Source organism: Panthera leo, chromosome B3 (assembly GCF_018350215.1).
Source record: "Panthera leo isolate Ple1 chromosome B3, P.leo_Ple1_pat1.1, whole genome shotgun sequence".
In the NCBI taxonomy this organism is placed as follows: Eukaryota; Metazoa; Chordata; class Mammalia; order Carnivora; family Felidae; genus Panthera; species Panthera leo.
Window position 1 is genome coordinate 141,867,982 of NC_056684.1, and position 18,596 is coordinate 141,886,577.

An 18,596-nucleotide genomic window follows, 5' to 3' on the forward strand; every position below is an offset into this window, starting at 1 on the left:
TGTGCGAGAAGGCAGCCAGGAGTGGACAGAGCCCCCGGCACCCCAAGGAGCGCCTCCTTCACCCAGCTGTGTTGCCCTGACCTCTGAGGGCACCCGGAGGCCTGGAAGCTGCTGCCTCCTGGGCAAGGAGACCCCTCTTGCCTCCACGGTCCCAGCCTGCACGGGACGGGAGTCAGGTCCTGGCCGTCCCCTCCTCCCCTACTTCCAATTGCTGGCTCGGGCATCCCAGCCCGCAGCAAGTAAGTTGGGCTTGGTGTTTTACCCTTCCCTTGTGAACGTATTTTTTACAGTTCTGTGAGCATTATTTGTATATCGTTTTGGATCCTGTTTTTGAAACTTAATCTTTATCCCTGTTTTTACAGCCTTCAAAATAGTCATCTTCTTTCAAGTGGTTGTACCACAATTTGCTAAATTGCATCCCTATTGCTGAACATTGAGGTTTGTTCCCACAGGTTTTAGATTGTTTGTTTTATAGGCAGGGCTTCAGCGATCATCTTTATGTACATAATATTTAGCTTCTGTGTAGTTATTTTCTTAGGCTTGAGTCCTAGGGATGGAATTACTAGCCAAGACTAAGAACAACTTTTTTTTTTTTTTTTAATAAACACTTTCTTATTACAGTAATAGTATTTAGAGAATAGAAAATGGTAGAAATAAGAAAATCAAGGTGGCCAGATCCCCCTCATGTTGTGTTCACCACCGTAGCAGCTAGGAATGCGCTAGGCCGCAGATAACAGGAGACCCGCTGAGTGTGGCTGAACGAGGTGCAGGCTCCCCGTCTCCATGGCTGGTTCCTGGGTGGAGCCGTGGCAGGAGAGACCCTGGCCGTTTCCCTCTTTCTGCCCTGCCAGCCATGACGATGTCCACCACCCCCCGCACCCCCTCTTAGGTTCGCCCCCCCGGCTGCTTCACCCTGCCTCTCCACGACCTCTCCCACCTCTTCCACTGGGTGAGTCTTTTTATTTCTGCCTGCTTTTGGTCCTCAGACAGTGTCTCATGCATTTGGGCCATTATAGTGCGATAATCACTTCTTTTTTCTGCCTATCCTGCATTTGCAGCTGCCTGTTGTGGCATACCGTGTGGCCAAAGCTGAGATTTTAGCAGTGCTGAGGCAGAGAGGAGAACAGTGGACCCCAGGACTAGGAAGGAGCTCATCTTTCTTTTTAATGGGATTGTCGTCTTTCATCCTGTGTTTCTAGTCCTACGAAGCCCCTTGGGTTAGAAAATATCCTTTGCTCTCTGCTTGGTTCTCTTACACTGGGGGAGGGAACAGAATCTCCCTGGGGCCTGTCAGTTCCTTTGATTGGTCTTGTAAGGGGAAGTCTATCAAGCACCCAGCAGATACAGGGGGGATTGTGAGTGTAGGCATTGCCTTCAGGGAGCTCCCAGAAGAGTGGAGGAAACAGGCAGAAACACCATTACGCTGTTAATCGCATAAACCAAGCCGAGCGGGCATTGAAATGAGTGATTTGTGACCTACTCTAATCCTACAGAAAATAAAAGATAATAAAAGACTCCCGTGGACCCACCACCAGATATAATGGTTACTAATATTCTGCCATATTTGTGTTAGGTCTCTCTTTTTGTTTTGTAAGGAGTAAAATATTGCAGATACAGCTACAGCCCTGCCTCCCTCCTTCCCCAGCAGTGGTTACGCTGCTGAGGTTGGTGAGAAATGCTTTTGAATGCTGACGACATGTGTTTATCCATAAACAACGTATAATATTAGCTCTGTATTTTAAAGATGTATAGAAATGTTATCACACTCTATATCCCTTTTGTAACTGGTGAAACATTAAACGTGCTTTTGCACCTTTCTGTCTGGAACAGTCTGTAGCCGCTGTGTCGAATTGCACTGTATGGGGTAAACTGGAGTTTATTCATTCCCCTACTGGTTGAAGGTTAAGTAGTTCTTTCTTTTCGTCTCCTGGAAACAACATGGCAGTGAACACGTGTCCAGCTATCTACTGCTGTCTAATAAAGCTCCTCCGAACCTAGTGGCTTCAAATAGTAATGTTTGTTTCGCTTATGAACCTGCAGTTTGGGCCGGGCTTGTTAGAAGAGCTCATCTGTGCTCCACTCGGTGTCCTGTGCGGTGGCTGAAAGGCTGGAGCTTGTTCGTGCATATGCAGCTGAGGCTGCCTCTGCATGTCAGCCGGGTCCCTGGCTGTGCTGTTGTCTAGGGCACTGCACGTGCCTCCTCCATGTCACCTGGGCTTCCTCCCGCCATGGCAGCGAGAGCGTCAGGCCCAGACTGGATTTTCTTTGTGAGCTAGCCTCAGAGAGCAGGCAGCGTGCTGTCTGCTGCCTCGCGTTTGCCGAAAACAAGTCTCTAAGGCTGGCTCCCATTTGGGGTGAGGGCAGTTAGCCCCACTCCTAACGGATGAGCGTCCCGGAGCTTGCACACCTGTTTTAAAGCCAACACCCGTAGGTGTGCCTTCTTGTGCGCCCCCGTGAGACGCTCTCAGACCCCTCCGGGTGGGTGGGTACGCCTTGGCGTGTGCCCCTTTGATCAGACTCCGTGTTGCCAGGTTGCTGTCCTGGGTGTTTGCCCCACTGGTGCCACCACAGTACTTGAGGATCCGTTTCCTTACAGCGTCTCTGGCACTTGCTGTTACAGACTTTGATTTCTTGCCCCCGTAGCGGGTGTGAAACAGGATCTTGCTGTTTGACGTTGCCTGCCCGCCGGGGAGGCCAAACCCTGCCCCGCCTCCTGTGAGGGTGCTAGACTGCCTTTCCCAGCTGCTTGCCCTCAAGAAGACAGAAACGTCAAAGTGCTGTGTTTTTTGGCTCATGATGTCCATTTTTCAAGACAGAGGTGGTGAGTATCCCACAGAGTTTATTGCAAACTATTCTGAAGACCTTGGAGTTACTATTGGTGTGACTCACTTATGAAAAAAATATGATTTCAGTAACTGCAGGCTGTATCTGTAATGTGATGGATTTTCATTTAATCTCTCACCTCTCTGTAATTTGCCCAATTTAAAAATGCCCTGAAGCTCGCTTTCTCCTTGTCTGTGAGTCCTGTTCTTGCTATGTGTTATCACAATAAGGGTTCTAAGAAATGGTGCCGATACGTGTCTCTCTTCGAGTTCTTGCTATCTCCTTGGTCATTTAATTACTTCTCGTACCGATTTCCCCCACTCTGGTCTCCTGCAGGAACAGTGTGTGTGGGAAACTTCCAGAGAGAAGGCTACCCTGAACTGACTTGCTGTCGGGGGTCAGCAGGCTCTGGGCTAGGGGGCTCACCTGGGTCCATATGAGCCAGATCGGGGTCCTCTCTGGGCCACATGGCCCCCCATTGCCGACTCACACCTTGTTTGGCGATGCCACGAGGTCCTAGGAGGCAGTCCATCACCTTCAGGTCTGGCACAAAGACTGGTACCTGGAAGCATTCAGGAAATGTGCACTGAACCAAGTAATTCAAAATGCTTGGTTATTACAATGATCGGTCTGCCCCACTGGCTCTTCAGAATATCAAGAAAATGGCCATGTCTGACCAAGAGTTTTAAAGTGAATTCCTCAGCTTTCCTTGAAAAGTGAACTTTTGGCTACTTTTAAACTTAATCAGGTTCTGTCTGAACACTCTGTCCGTGGCTTGCTAGAGAACATTATCTTTCTGCTTCCCTGCGAAGGGGTGTTCGGCTTCTTATCTGTGTTTAGAACCAGAGCCTCTGCTGCGGAAATGAGGTCTCGTCTGTGTGCTGAAGAGTCAGCTCAGACCCTCTCCAGACGATCCGGAAGCAGCCTCCGCTGCTGATGAACCACGCGCACCACTGGCCAGACCTTCTAGATTTTGGGTGGGCACAGTAGGTCTTCACAGTATGGCTGCTGCCTTGCGGTGGGGCGGTGGCGGGGGGGGGGTGCAGATAGGTCACCCCAGGAAGTGCAGGGGGAGCATCTGGCCGGGCCAGGCTCAATGCTGGTTCTGGGGAGGCTGGTGACTGGTGTTGCATCACAGAGCAGGGGGGACAACCGGTGCTGCCCCCCGCCTGTCCCACCAGAGTGGGTATAAGTGAGGGGTTCGTTGTCTGTGGTTTTCAGGGGAGGGGAGCTTCTCTCTTTGCTGGAGCTGCCGGGCCAGCCTGGGCTAGTCGGGCAGGGCCTCTGAGGCTGGCGGAGTGGCTGTCCCCGAGCCCCAGCACTGTCAGGGCCATACCACTGCAGAGAGCCCCGTTTCAGAGCCTGTGGAGTTTCACGCCATGTTCTAGGTGCCAGTGAAAGTCTCACGAGGGCAGGGCATCAGCTCCACTTCTCTGACAAGTTTGTTCCCAGCCTGACGGTTTGTCTGCTGGGTAAACAAATACCAGTGCCTGCTGTCCTAACTAAACCTCACCCCTCATTTGCATATTGAGAATTTACAGGACAGACTCTTTGCTGTTGGGGACTACCTACTGACCCTAGCGCTTTTTTGTCTCATGACCCAGATGTGACCTGTCTGTGCTTAGCCAAGGGGCCCCAGCCTCCCATGGGGTCCACCTGCTTGGTGCTTGGGCTGCAGCATCCTGGGCTTGGGTTCTGGGACCAGCCCTTCCTTCAGGGTCTTGGTGTCCTAGTTGGTGAGATTCAGGAGTTGGGCTGATCTCAGGGCTCCTTCCAGCAGCATCTACCACCATCACCACCTGGTGAGCACCTGCTGTGGGCCAGACTCTGCTGGGTGTCTCAGAGTCATGCAGAGCAAGAGTTTAATCATTCCGTTGCACTGGTAGGGAAACTGAGGCCTGACGAGGTGATACCTTTCCCCGCACACATGCATGCTCCTTCCTCCTGCCCCTCATGGTGCATGATCTGGTTGCCTGTGTGGCGACCCCTCCCGTCATCCCGTTGATTGTACAGCCCGTGGCTTCCCTCTGAAGTGCCCCATGGTTCTGTCTACTTGTCATCATTGATACCTCCTTGGTCCTTGCCACCACTCTTTTCTGCAGCAGTCTGAGAAATGTTCTTCCTTGCCCCCCTCTTCCTCCTGGGCAGCCAGAATGAGCGTGTTCCTTACTAGCCTCACGGCCTGCAGGGCTCAGGACCAAGCCTGCCCTCCCTCATGTGATGCTTGCCTGTTTTCCAGCCCGCTGCCCTCAGTGTGCACACCCAGTGACCCCCGTGGGTCGGAGCCGTGACAGGGCAGGGCTGTCACCTGTGATGCCCAGTGCGGGAGAGGCACGGAGCAGACACCAGGGAGTAGCTGCTGGGAGAATATACAGATGTCGCTGCGGGTGCACAGAGTGCCATGATTTGGACTCACATCTGTTAGAGTCCAAAATCTCTGCTCCTTATGACCCCTCCCATTGATTACTCAATTCTTGACAGGGAAAGATACCCAGGCCAAAGCCTGACTTGTGTATGTCACGGTAAGTGTCCCTGGCAGCCTGGCTGGCCTGTGCATGAAACCTATTAGGCAGTGCTGTCGTAGGTCGATGATGGTGGGGAAGGTCCTGTGTTGACGTGCGCTCGGCAGGCTGTTATGAAGGCCTTGTCAAGTTTTTGTTTTAAAGGACTTCTCAGAAATGACAGGCTTCATTTCAGGGGTCTTTGTTAAATCTAACAGTTTCCTGGCTGAAACGTGTGGGCTGTTTACCAAAACTTTTGCAGGTAATGAGCTAGGGGCAAAATTAAAACGTTTTCAGCTTTGTTTCGGGCAAAGGTATTTAGGCAGAGAAGCCATCTGCGGGGAAGAGCGCTCAAGGTGAACCAAGGGACATCCAGGCAGGGTCTGGGTTAGACCCCAGGCCTTCCCAGGGCTCTGTGCTGACGTTTCCACCCCAAGCTGGATTTGCACAAGCACAAAATGAGCGTGCGGTTATTCTCGGCACGGCGTCCTCACGCACGTGCCTTCTGCAGCTTCGCACGGGGCAGTTTAGAGAATTAATAGATATGTCCTTTATTTCTCTCTCCACGAGCCAATGCTTGGAATTAATTTTTCCTGGCCCACTAACTCTTGTGGTTAAAAGTACAAATTAAGCTTTCTGGGAGAATCCATCACAAAATTATTGAAAAGTCAGTGTGGAGAAGATAATGGGCTCTGTATTGGGTTATGTCTATAGGGTTATTGTTTTCTGCAATTACCCTTTTCTTTGTTTTTCTTCTTCCGTGCTTTGGGAAATCAACCCGAGAATGGGCTTCCAACTCGGAAGAGTTATTGGCTATTTTTCCCAAATGGGATTGCCCTTCCAGAGAACAGTGGGCATCTATTCGACAACAAGTTATAAATTTGTGCTCCAAGTTCTCTGAAGAAAGCATGAATCTTAGACAATGGCGCTGTGGCACTGTATTTCAGGCGGGCGTGTGGAGCTGTCACAAGTCCGTAAAGTCCTCGGGCGCCAGCTTGTACCCAGCCAGCATTTGTCAAGTGTTCTGCATGTGCTTTGCGCAGGATTAGAAGGTGGATTACAGCGAGTTCTCCATCGCTCTTCAGTCCGCAGCCTCCCAGCACCCCAGAGCCTGCTGTGGCGTGTGGTCCATTTGAGCCCCAGCCTTCTGGAGTGGGTGCCCGACCGTGCTGTCTCGTAGCGTCTTTCGCATTGAAGGAGAAGAGTCTCCACGCCCCGTTTGCTAGAACCTGCTGGGTGCCCGTGTGGTGCCAGGCGGTAGAGCTCACAGAACGAAAGAGGGGTGCCTGCCCTGGAGATGCTGCCTGGTGTGGCTGCTGGCCCGTCTTCCCCGCTGTCCGCTTCCTGGACCCTGGGAGCCCCCGCCGGCTGTGCCCACTGCCTGCTGTGCTTGCTTCTCCGGCAGCAGCTACTGACATTGGAGGCAGAGGGTCTTAAACACCAGGGGATCACTCAGTGTCTTGCCTAAAAGCCTCCAGAGGCTCCCTTTTGTCTCCAGAATAGAGCCCAGATCCCTCGGTGCGCCTCTGAGGCCGCCGGGGGCCCCCCTTATCACCTCCTGTGCGTCTTCATCATCATCATCATCATCATCATCATCATCATCATCATCGGAGGAATTCCTCCTGGTCCTTTTCCCAGTAAGCCCCGCCCCCAACACTCCAGGCCGGGTCAGTGCCCCCTCCCACTGCCCCTGGTCTCCCTCACAGCACTTCTCTGTCATCTCTTAGACCGCGTCCCATTTGTAAACTGTGCTTTGCTTCCCGTTGTGTCCCCGGCACGATCACAGTGAGCGGCACGCAGTAGGTGCTTTGTAAACGTCTGTGGAGTGACACCCGGGGCCCTGGAGGAAGGAGCTGTCTCTGCGGGGCTGGCCTCACATCGCAGACCAGGTGACGGCCTTGGCCGCTGTCAGCGTGTTCGTGGAGGTTGCCGAGGCACAAGCTGGAGGTGGCGTGTGGTGAAGGATGTGCGCTGGGGTCCCAGTCATCACTTTCTTTATTAAACCGGTCCTATCACTTGACATCCTTCACCACTGAGGGAAGAATAGCCGGTTTCAATGTACAAGTTCAGGGTTGTCTGGGCTGCTGCCGCTGTGAGAAAGATGACTTCTGGCGAGAGCGCTCGGCCGGGCGGGGCTCGCCAGTGGGCCGACCCTGAGGGGCTTCCTTACCCCGCCCCACCCCGTTGTAGGGACAGGGACCCTGAGGTGGGGGAGGCGAGGAGGGCCCCGCAGCACCCTGGCCTTGGCTCCTTCCTCGTCCCTGCTGTGGCTCCAGGCGGGGAGAGGCCTGGGGGCTGGGTGGGCTTCCTTGCGGGACGGCCAGCTGGTGCTTGTGGTGACTTTGCCGTCCCCTCACTCCGGTGCTCCTTCACCCGGAGCTGGACCTGCCCCCTTTCCTTTCTCAGGGAAGCCTGGTCCCCTGGGGAGTGCTCCCCAAGGCCACTTTTCCCTTCCGAGGAAGCATCTGTCGTGTGCTCTGACCCAAGCGAAGCCGCTGGTGCGTGAGAGCGCGGCGTCCAGAACTCGGAGCGCAGCGCCCGCGATGGTACTTGAGGTTGTGTCGGGTCCCCCAGACACGGGCCGGGTGCAGGTGCCCTCCGTCTCCAGACGCCCTCCAGCAAGGGCGGCCTGGGAGGTGGGCGGCCTGGTGGGGCAGGAGGACCCGGCTGACTGAGCTCAGGCTCCTTCCCTGCCACTCCACGTGTGTGTGGCAAGGCGGGTCAGCGTGGAGTCCAGAGTCAGGTGGCCTGGGCGCTGGGCCTGGCTCTGCCACTCACCATCTTAGCCTCTCTGGGCCTCAGTTTCCTCCTCTGTGGATGGAGAGGTACCTGAGCTCCTAGGGCTTAGCCCTGAGCCGGTCACTCGGGTGCTGACCGCTGGTCTGACCTGTTGAACCCCACTGGGCGAGCAGACCCTTCCCTGTTGCTTTTCCCTCTCAGGTGCCCTACCTGGTGCTGCCCCTGCGAGGAGCCACTCACTTCTTTAATCGAACGGATATGCCTGTCTTTTTTTTCTGATCCCTCTTCCAAAAGTTCAGTTTTATTCTACTTTGAATGTAACTTTAATTTCGTTGCGCATTCATATTTAAAATCTCATATGTATTAATTTCATGATATTGGTTTGTTTTTCTTCTTACCTTTCACGAAGCAATATCACCGAGCTTCCCCCGGCGTCTCTGGCACCGGAGTCGTCATGATCCCCCGGGCACTGTGAGTCATCTAATGTAGTTTTCCAGAGTGTGTCAGCTTCACTTCCGCCTAAGTCATCTCGGATCCGCACTTATTGAATCAGTGTATCGTGCAGTCACTGGGAACTTTGTAGCAAGTGCAGGTGCTCGTTTGTAAAACTTGGGAACATTTCGTTTTTCCATTTGGCACTTTGTGTCTTGTGCCTCCGGCTTTGGTCTGGGGCTGCAGAACAGGACCCATCCCTGCCCTCTGCCCCCAGCCGCCTGCTCTATCAGAGGAGGTCCACCCAGCTTCTAGAATTCGGACCCTTAGCTTGTTACCAGCAGCTTTTCTCCGTGGGGACAGGGGGAGCTCTGGGGGCAGGATAGCACGGCAGGGGCCAGCTTGCAATGAGGAGAGGGCATTTCACGCTCCCCCTGCTTGGGGCTGGCAGGAGACCTACCTTCAGGAGATGAGTGGGGCCCCGGGGTGTAGGGGAGCTGTCCCCTCCAGTCTCAGGGGCTCAAATGGTTCAGGACATACATCTGTCCCTCTTACAGGAGGAATAACTGTTTATCTGTCAAGATGCCTTTTATAAATAAGATCTCAGTGGCTTGGGGGAGGCCTAGGCAGTCCTACACATACAGCCTTTGAGAGCCTCAGGAAGTCAAGGATTCAATGCAGCAACACGTATGAAATGCCACGTCCCAGTCTACCTGGGCTGCCAGGACAAAATACCGCAGACTGGGTGGCTCTGAAAACAGAAATTTATTTTCTCGTGGTTCCAGACGCTCGAAGTCCAAGATCAAGGTGCCCAGCCGGTGGCAGGTGTCAGGTGAGGTCTTTCCTGTTAGGGAGCAGATGGCTGCCTTCCCACTGTATCCTCCCTGGCCTTTTCTCCCGGATGGAGAGAGGGAGTGAGCAAGCTCTCTCGTGTCTCTACTGAGGACACTAATATTATCAGATTAGGGCCCCACCCTTATGACCTCATTTAACCTTAATTACCTTCTTACAGGTCCCATCCAAATACAGCCACACTGTGGGTTAAGCTTTCAGTGTGTGAATCTGCGGGGGATAGAATTCAGTCCATAATACATGCAGCGTGTCGCTGGACACATGGGGGGTACTGCTCAGTGAATGTTCGTTGCATTTGAACCTGAAAGATCATAAGGGTCCAGGAAGATAAAATGGAATCGGCTCCAGAGATTCTGGTCAAATCGTAAAGACCAGGAGTCCCCAGGGAGTGGTGTGTGTTCTCAGGAAGGCAGGTCCTGAGGTCAGCCTACTGGCTCTGGCCAGGGGCAGGTGGCAGGCTGGAAATGAGGTCTACCTTTGCCCTTCCAACCTGAGCTATCTCCAGAGCCCCTGGTCTCTGACGTCCTGACTCTTCCGGGGGAGATGGGAGAATTGGGATGTTTGGCCGAGGTGAGGTGAGGCCGAGGTATGGCTAATGGAGCCATATGCTATGGAGCCCAAGTTCTTAATCTACTTATTAATAGTAATACTTGATTTTTGAGTGATTAGCTTCCAGGGAAGCAGGGTGCTTGACTGTTTTGTCACCAGCATGTTGAACAGCGTCTGGCACCAAGTAGGTGTTCTCTAAATGGTCATTGACTTAATTAAAAGAATGGAGGGTTCCGATGGTGCACAAAATGACTTCATGCGCTGGCACCCTTGCAGCTTAGGTTGGGCAGATCTGCCGTTCCCACTGGCCGGTGAGGACACCAAGGCACAGAGGGGACTTGTGGCTTGTTCACTGGGTGTCCAGTGAGGGAGCCTGTGCCCTGCCGGGCTCGGGGCGGGATGTAGGGTGAGTCTCCGGAGGACCAGGCCGGGTGGACCTTACGGGTGGGGCTTACTTCTTGTTCCTCCCACCTGGTGCCTGTGTCTTTCTGATTAGTAGCAGGGGGCGTGGGGGAGCTGGAGGTGTCTACCCCAGAGGTGCCCCCTAGCCTTAGCCTGCAGGGACAGGCTGCTGGAGAAAGTCTTCCTTCTGGCCTGTCTGGGGTCTCCAGGTAGCAAGGATTTCCTGAGTGAGTGAGTCAACGGAAGGAGACATTAACCGCACTTACAGGTTTAAATCAATGCTATTTCTGCTCAGCTAGTTAACCTGTCACTCTCTTTGGCCCCTGACATTCATTCTCAGGTGCATTCTTATTTTATTAGTGTGGCTAATTAATGCATGACATTAAAATATTGACATGAATTGATTTGGTTATCTGTATCCTTGGAGCTTCAGTTAATAAAACAACTTTTGATAAGGCTAGTGGTTTTAGAACATTTAGACTTAATTATATTTTCTAAAGGATTTTTCTAGAATCACAGAACTGCCCGGCAAGCTACTTCAATTCCCTAGTTAACTGAAAGAAATTGGTTTTTCATTTGGTTTTGCTTAATACAAATTAGAAGTAATATACATTTGATAAAAGGAGTTAAAGAGTTATTTATTAAAGTCTCCCTCTTTATATATTGGGAAACAATCCACAAGCACTGAATTAATTCTGAGGATGGTGTGCAGAGGGTCTGACAGTGGAGAGCTGTTTGACCCCCGAGAAACGGGCATGCATTTCTGACCAGAACTTCTGTGGCTCTCCCTCAGGGATGAATACCGTTCTGGTGTGTGTTTCTTCTGTGCGGGCTCCGTGGCGCATCGGCCGTTGGACATTGTGGAATTAGGACAGGGGTCGAAAGGGGAGAGTCGAGGAGAATTCACGGGTTTATTCTCACCTCGCTCAGTGTAGGAACTAGGAAGTCTGCCAAACAAAGAAATGAAAAGAAAAAACTATTTTGTAGAAATACTGACTGTAAAGAAGATGTAATAAGTCAGTGGCTATTACTCCATTTGTAAGACACTCGATTCCTGTCATTAATTATTTTTTTAATGTTTACTTATTTATTTTGAGAGAGAGAGATAGAGAGAGAATGAATCCCAAGCAGGTCCCACGCTCAGTGCAGAGCCTGACTTGGGGCTTGATCCCACGACTGTGAGATCATGACCTGAACCGAAATCAACAATCAGACATTGGGGTGCCTGGGTGGCTCATTTGGTTAAGTGTCTGACTCTTGATTTCAGCTCAGGTCATGATCTCACAGTTTGTGAGTTTAAGCCCCATGTCAGGCTCTGAGCTGACAGCGCAGAACCTGCTTGGGATTCTCTCTCTCCCTCTCTCTGTGCCCCTCCCCTGCTCTCTCTCTCTCTCTCTCTCAAAATAAATAAACTTAAAAAAAAGAATTAGGCTCTTAACCTACTGAGCCACCCAGGCACCCCCCCCCCCCCATTAGTTACTTTTAGAAAGCTTACCTTCACAATGCCAAACAGCTCCCCACATTGTAGCCTGCCATAATGGACCTGGCAAAGAACTCGATCAAATTTACAGCCTACAAAAAAACAAAAACAAAAGGCTCACAAAAACCCACCCAAAAAAGAAACCTTCTCTCTCTCCTTCTTTTTAAAAAAATTTTTGACGTAATTTCAGACTTTCAGAAAAGCTGTGAGAATAATACAAAGAATTTCCAGAAAATCTTGACGCAGATTCCCCAGATGTTAATTTAATTAGTCTTCTCTCTCCATATGTGAAGATATGTAGAGATTCGGATGTGTAAGTATATAGATCTATAGACATTCACATGCACACATACTTTTTTTTTTTTTTTTTCCTGAACCGCTTAGGAGTAAGTTGCAGACTGATGACACTTTACTTCAGTGTGTATTTTCTAAAGTCAAGGAATTGTCTGACATAACCACGGTGCAATGATCAAGATCAGGAAAACAACAGTGAAACATTATTGTCTGATCTACTGTATGCATCTTACCGAGATTGTTTCCAATGGTGTCATAATAAATGGTCTTTATAGCGAAAGAAAATTCAAGATCATGTGTTACCATCATTGTCCTGTCTTCTTTAGTTTAGAATAGTTCCTCTATTTCATGACATTCACATATTTGAAGAGGATAAGCCAGTTGTTCTGTAAACTGCCTTTCATCTTGGGTTTGTCTGGTGCGTCATGATTAGATTCAGATTTTGGACTTCCTGGCAGGAATGTCCCGGGGGTGATGTTGTGTCTTCTTGGTACATCATATCAGGAGGCACCTGCTGTCAATTGGTCCTGTTGCTGGAGATGTTAACTTTGATCATTTGGTTAGGATGACATCTCCCAGGTTCCTCCAGTATAGTTACTATTTTACCTTTTGTAATTAAGTATCATGTGGGGAGACACTTTGACACTACCTAAATAACCTGCTTTTCCTCAAACCTTTATCCCCTAGTTGTAGCTTCCATTAATGATACCTGCCTGTATCAATTCCTACAATGACAGTGGACAAATGGTGATTTCTAGTTCTATAATTTCTTCCTATTAAAAAGAGGAGTTTTCTTTTCCTCCCCCATCAGTCTGTTTATTTTGTATCACTCTGGATTCATGGACTATCACTTAAATAAATTCTAATCTGTTTTTATCATTTGGCCAATGGAAGCTAACCTTCAAGCTGGCTCTTGAGTCCATTTGAGATGTTGCCGTCATTCTTGGAACACGTTCTCGCTTTTTGGCACAGCAAGGTGTTCCAGGTTCATCTTGTTCTGTTTCTACCCCATCTGCAAAGAGCTCTGGTTCCTTGCATTTAGAAACCAAGATTTGGGTGTTAGGTGTGCTCACTGCTACTGGGGTGTCAGTACTTCTTAGAAGACACACCTGGGCAGCAGTGTGTGCATACACATACCCATACACACCTCTATCCGGTTCTTTCTGTTAAACCCTTGAGTTCACATGGATTTTTCATATTTCCATCCAGCACTGTGGGGTTCATTCTGCCTTATCCGTTTCCATATTTGTGACTACCTTCTCCAATAGTGTGAAACGTGGCTCCCAATTTGATAACATATTTACAAACTTGCTCAATCCTTGAATGTCAAAAAAGTGTTTCAGAATTGCTAATGTCTGCAAAAAAGCCTACTAAAGTGAATTCATTCTTAGAGTTTTTGCCTTTAGCCTGAGAGCGTATAGTCTACATGTGTTCAGATGCTCCTTGGCCTAGTTTTTTTTTTTTTTTATCTTTCCTCCTTCAGTGTGGTATTGTTATTTGTTTGAAATACAGTTTGGTTCATTCGTTTTCCTTTAAATTCTATTTTAGGGTTTCCCAGTCTTGTGGACTTCCTCCCTTTGCTCCTTCCCTCCTCCTCTCCTCTCCTCTCCTCTCCTCTCTTCTTCCTTCCTTCCTTCCTTCCTTCCTTCCTTCCTTCCTTCCATGTGAACCACTAACATATTTCCAAAAGTCAAGACAATACAAAAAAATTCTATTTAGAGAGGCATTCCCTCCACCCCCCACTCCATTTTCTTTATCCCATTTACCTAGTTTGCACCCTGTCCTGTAGATAGCCAGTGTCAGTAGTCTTTGGGTTTTCTTCCTGTTTCTTTTTGCTCATATAAGTAGTTTTTTTCTTTGCTCTTCTTTCTTCATAAGAAATAGCATATTATAGATCCTTTTTTGCCTTTTGCTTTTTTCCCCCCACTCACCAACGTATTTGTTCAGTCAGGCCACACCAGTCCCTAGAGCTCCCCTGGTGCTTTGTCACTTCTGCGGAGTATTCCATTGTATTTCCCTTCTTTCTGGCTGTTATTTGGGTGCCTGAAAATGAATTGTACTTTGTGTATCTAGGTGCTGGTGATAGCACAAACCTTCCTGGATGTCGTCTCATTTCCACCTGATGTTAGAAGAGTGGCAGTGTGCTTGGAGGAGGAAACTGAGGCGTGACCACGTGTTATGCACATGAGAGCTGGGTCTGGGGGTTTGAGGTCAGCTTGTGCCTGTCTCTAGATGCCTGTCCTCAGCCGAAAGATGAGGATCATCTAGAGGATGCTCCTGAAAGCAGGGTTCACATCCCTGGTGCCATGTAAAAAGATCCAGTAGATAGCGCTGGACATTGCACATAGATCTGTTTTTCATACCATCTTCCTAAAATTTCTGTTCGTGTGTGTACATGTTTTATAATGTATGTAATATACCAGTAGAATAAAATTTATGTACTCAAAGTTGTATGCTCAAAAAAAATTTTTTTTTTTAAATAATAGTGATACGTGATTTAAGAAAAAAAAGTTCGGAGGCCACTGAAAGAATTGCTGTCCTAACTGCCTGAGTGGAAAGAGCATGCCTGAGCCTCAGGTCCAGATGGGGAAAGGGGTTGGCAAGGAGGCACACACATTCATTGATTCATTCGCTCAGTTCGGCCCTGGGCAGTGAGGTTAATGTGGTGAATGGGGGGGTGTTGTCCAGACCTCAGGGAGCGGATTCCATTCCAGATGGGGACTTGCAGGGCTGAAGGGCAGTTGGGCAGGCCGCCTGGGAAAGAACCCCGTGTGTGGATCTCCCGGGAGCCGCCCAAGTGACACGAGTACTGCTGTAGGTGAGCAGCTTCAGATGGGCAGGGCCGGGAGGTCCCCTTGTCCCTGGAGGAGGGGAGACTGTGGCTGCTGACTGGGTACAGTCACTGATCTCCTTCTCTGTGGGAGCTAGAGTACTGCCAGCCCCTGGGGCGGGCCCTTCGAGTCTTCTCAGGTTAGTGGAGATGCTCAGGGTCCAGACTCAGGCACTATATTCTGCGGACCACCTGTGTGTCCTTGGGACGTGTCGGGTCTGAGCCTGTCTGTGTGACTTTCTCTCGTCTCGTTTCATTTAACCCTCCCATCAGTTAATCAATGTGGTATTTTTCATACAGGACCTTGAGGCTCTGAGAGATTAAATGCTTGCGGAGGGTCATATAGCTAGTTGGACACTGAGGCAAGGCAGGCGGAACACGGGGCTGACTGCCAAGTCTGGGCTTGCTTTTTACCGTGGGCTGCGCGCTTCCTTCTCTTACTTAGAATCCTCTTGTACTTGGAAAAGGGGTTCAGTTTGCTTTATGTTACTTTAATGCTTTTTGGAATTCATTTGCTTTGTTTATTTTACAGCAGTATAATTTGCGATGAAAGAGTTTTACATTGAGCTCACATGTTTTAATGCTGTTTTAATGGCATCTTAATGATGTCTCCATGGATATGCAGTCAGATACTTTTGTCATCCTGACTTCCCCATGTAATGGCACCGGGTGGTAGCCTGGCCGTGAACCGTGGCCTGAGCTGCCTTTCAGGCCGGCCGCGCGGCTTCCGAGTCGGGTGTTCAGTGTCTCTTGGGGTGAGGGGGCCTCTGTGCACTGGGGAGAGGAGAAGAGAGAGTCCGTCTCCCGTGTAGCTCAGTTTCACTCTGCCGGGTCTTTGGGTCATCGCTGAGGTTGCTTCCTCCCTAGTGACGTCCGGCCAGGCATCTTCCGTGTGCGAGAGAAAGTCCGAGTCTCTGCCTTCAAGCCCCTTGAGACGCGGAGGGCATGCACACACCCTGCGAGCCAGCGTGCTGGCTCCAGAGGGCCTCGGTTTGCTAGGGTGCCCGCTTTCAGTTGTTGTCCCCGTGCCACGCCATATGCCGAACCATCTGTTCTGCCTTTTTGTTTTGGAAAACGTGGCACAACAGTTAGAGTCTTGCCTGGTGGAGCACAGAAGGCCCTTTAAGGGCTAGGGCTGCTCCTTAGCCGTTTGGGTCCCCCCAGGGCTTGGCATGGGGCTGGAGCTGGAGTAGGGACTCAGTGCTTGGTTGTTAAATAAATGAATGAATGCTTGATTGTTACGACTTAGGGCCGAAGGGGGTGGTGAGAAAGGGGAAGGTTCTGTTTGGGACTAGCCCGCTTACTGGCCTTGCTCCTGGGAGAGCAGCTAGCTGCAGAGAGCTGGCCCTGCCATCCCTGCCACCATCCAGCCTCAGCCCTGCCTTCCCCTTTAGAGACCCCGCAGCTTGGCTGTAGCAAGACCCATATCCAAGGCACCAGCCCAGTCCCTGTCGGGGTGAGCCTCACTGCAGCTGTGGTTTTAGTACCCGGTACCTGGTGCTGGTGTGCTGGGAAAAACCACACAAAGCCGGGCGCTCACCCTGGCTCTGGTGCTCACTAGCTCTGTGGCCTTGGACAAGGCTCAACTTCCGGCAGCCTTGGTTTCCTTTTCTGTAAATGGGGAACCTACCTCTCACTGTGCACAGAGTGGTTGTGGGAATTCGGGGTGACTTGGGTACTGCCCAGCACCCGGGCACTGAGACGCTGGTTGCGATGGTTATAGTCGTCCCTGCTATTACTGGTGCAGCCTCACTGCCCCCCTGCTAGCTCTCTCCATCCCTGTGTTTCACCCACAGCCCTAGGGTATTATGACATCCCTCAGGGAGAGAAGGGAGGAGAGAAGCTGGCCTGCTGCTTGTGTCTGCCAGGCTGCTCTGCTCGGAGTCCGGAGCTTGGAACTGAGGGTCTAAGGTGCCCTCCCCACCTCCTTACTTTCTCATCCTCTTCTGTCCCGAAACACCGGTGTTTCCTTAAAGAAAGGAAGAAAAAATAAAACAGAAAGAAAAAAAAGAAAATGAACTGATTTGAGTCAGGGAAAGCAATCCCCAGGGCCCCGTTTCACATGATTGTCCCATTTCTAAACTTGAGTTAATAAGAATAAACAAAGTAGTAGGTGGATTTGCACAGAAGAATATTATTCTGACGATTATGTAAATATTTATATGTTCTGGTTTTCTCATTTTGTTACTGGTATCTAATTTTCTAGTCTCATAATGAAGTGTAATTTGGAGAGGCTTTGCAAAGACAGGCATGGCAGTGAAATAATTTGATTTGTTCGGTAAACTTGGTTTCCGTTATTCCTTTTCATCAGTTCCTTTAGAACCCTTCAAGTTCTTTGTGATTTGACAACAGCTTTCAGCCCAATGAAGATACGACTCTTACATTGCCAGGAATTCAGAAGAGGTTTATGATATTGTCGCTTAATAAGAAAATGCATTCATCGGCAGGATATAAAATTTATGGGCTTCAAATGGATTTGAGTTTGTAGTCTTAGCCCTCTGTGCTCCTGCCATTCTGGAGGCTATGAGTAAGGTTTTTTAATTAAGTCAAATTGAATTGAATGAACTCTTACTGACGCCCACTGCCTGCCAGACACAGTTTCCTTAACCCTTGCACCGCCTGTGTGGTGGCTCTGGGGGGTGAGCCAGGTTATACTGCATGTTCATGGTCACCCAGCTGGCAAATACGGGGAGTGGGATCTGAAGTGAGATCCGATTCTCGTGTACTTTCATCCCCAGCTGATTACATGCTGGGCTGATCAGAGAGGAGAGACAGGTTGAGTGCCTTTGTGTGTCCTCTCCTTTCATCTTGTTTAATCTTCTCAAGCCCTCCTTCCTGTGGTGAAGTTCAAGTTCGATGCATTTTCCCTATTTTACATGTAAGGAGACTGAGGCTCAGAAAGGGGCAGTGATGTGCCAAGGGTCACACAGCTGGTAGGAGCTGGGATTTGAGCACAGAACCCTCTGGTTCCAAAGCCAGAGTTCCTCCCAGAAGCCCTCTGCAGGTCTGCGTGTCCTCCAGCAGACTGCGGGTCCTCCTGACCCCCCTGGCCGTGAAAACGGCCTGGCACTGGGAGCCTTCCTGTAAACTGAGGCAAGGGGTGGTGTGGAGGTGGGGCTGGGCTTCAGTTTCCCGGGCACTTTCTAACCCTGGGCCCCTAGCAAGGGGCCTCTCTCGCCTCTGACCCTCTCGTTCCCCACTGGCGAATGAATGGCTGTCATGTTGTCAGCTGGGGTTGTTGGTAGGAGTACAGATAATATGTGTGAGGCACCTGGCCGTGTCTGGCACCTGCTGGGTCCTGTGGCCAGGAGCCCTGCCCTCCGGAGTTGTTCCTTTCCTCCAGCACCAGCCTTGGCCAGGAAGCTGCCGGTGCTTCAGCCCCCGGGCTCCTGTGCGTCACAGAGCTGATTGCCAGTGGAGGCTGGTGACTCATCTGATGGCATTTTGTGTGGCATTGTGCAGTTCAGCCTGGCACAGCACGCCGCACCCACGGCAGGTATTCAAGAGCCATTAGTGTTTATGAAGGTGATAAAATTGCCAAAATGGAGGGAAGCCATCAAAATAAGAGCCTTTGCCTGTCTCCTGAAAGTTAACTTGCAAACCTAATGACTGTTAGGCTGTCGAAAACGTGTCATCTGGATTTCTCACTGGAGACAGAACTCTCTGGAAGGGCAGTCGGGCAGCCCCTGATTGC

At 50.4% G+C, this 18,596-nt stretch overlaps 1 protein-coding gene and 1 long non-coding RNA gene across 12 annotated transcripts in view; one reads left to right on the plus strand and one right to left on the minus strand.

Moving 5' to 3' along the window:
• The window catches only part of WDR25 (WD repeat domain 25), a 140,618-nt gene that overhangs the window by 39,374 nt on the left and 82,648 nt on the right, over positions 1 to 18,596 (plus strand). The window lies entirely within an intron of this gene.
• LOC122223131 lies at positions 10,915 to 16,965 on the minus strand. The gene is made up of 3 exons (XR_006204062.1): positions 16,533 to 16,965; positions 11,794 to 11,870; positions 10,915 to 11,245 (listed from the first exon to the last, which is right to left on the minus strand). It is a non-coding gene; the product is annotated as an uncharacterized LOC122223131 (long non-coding RNA).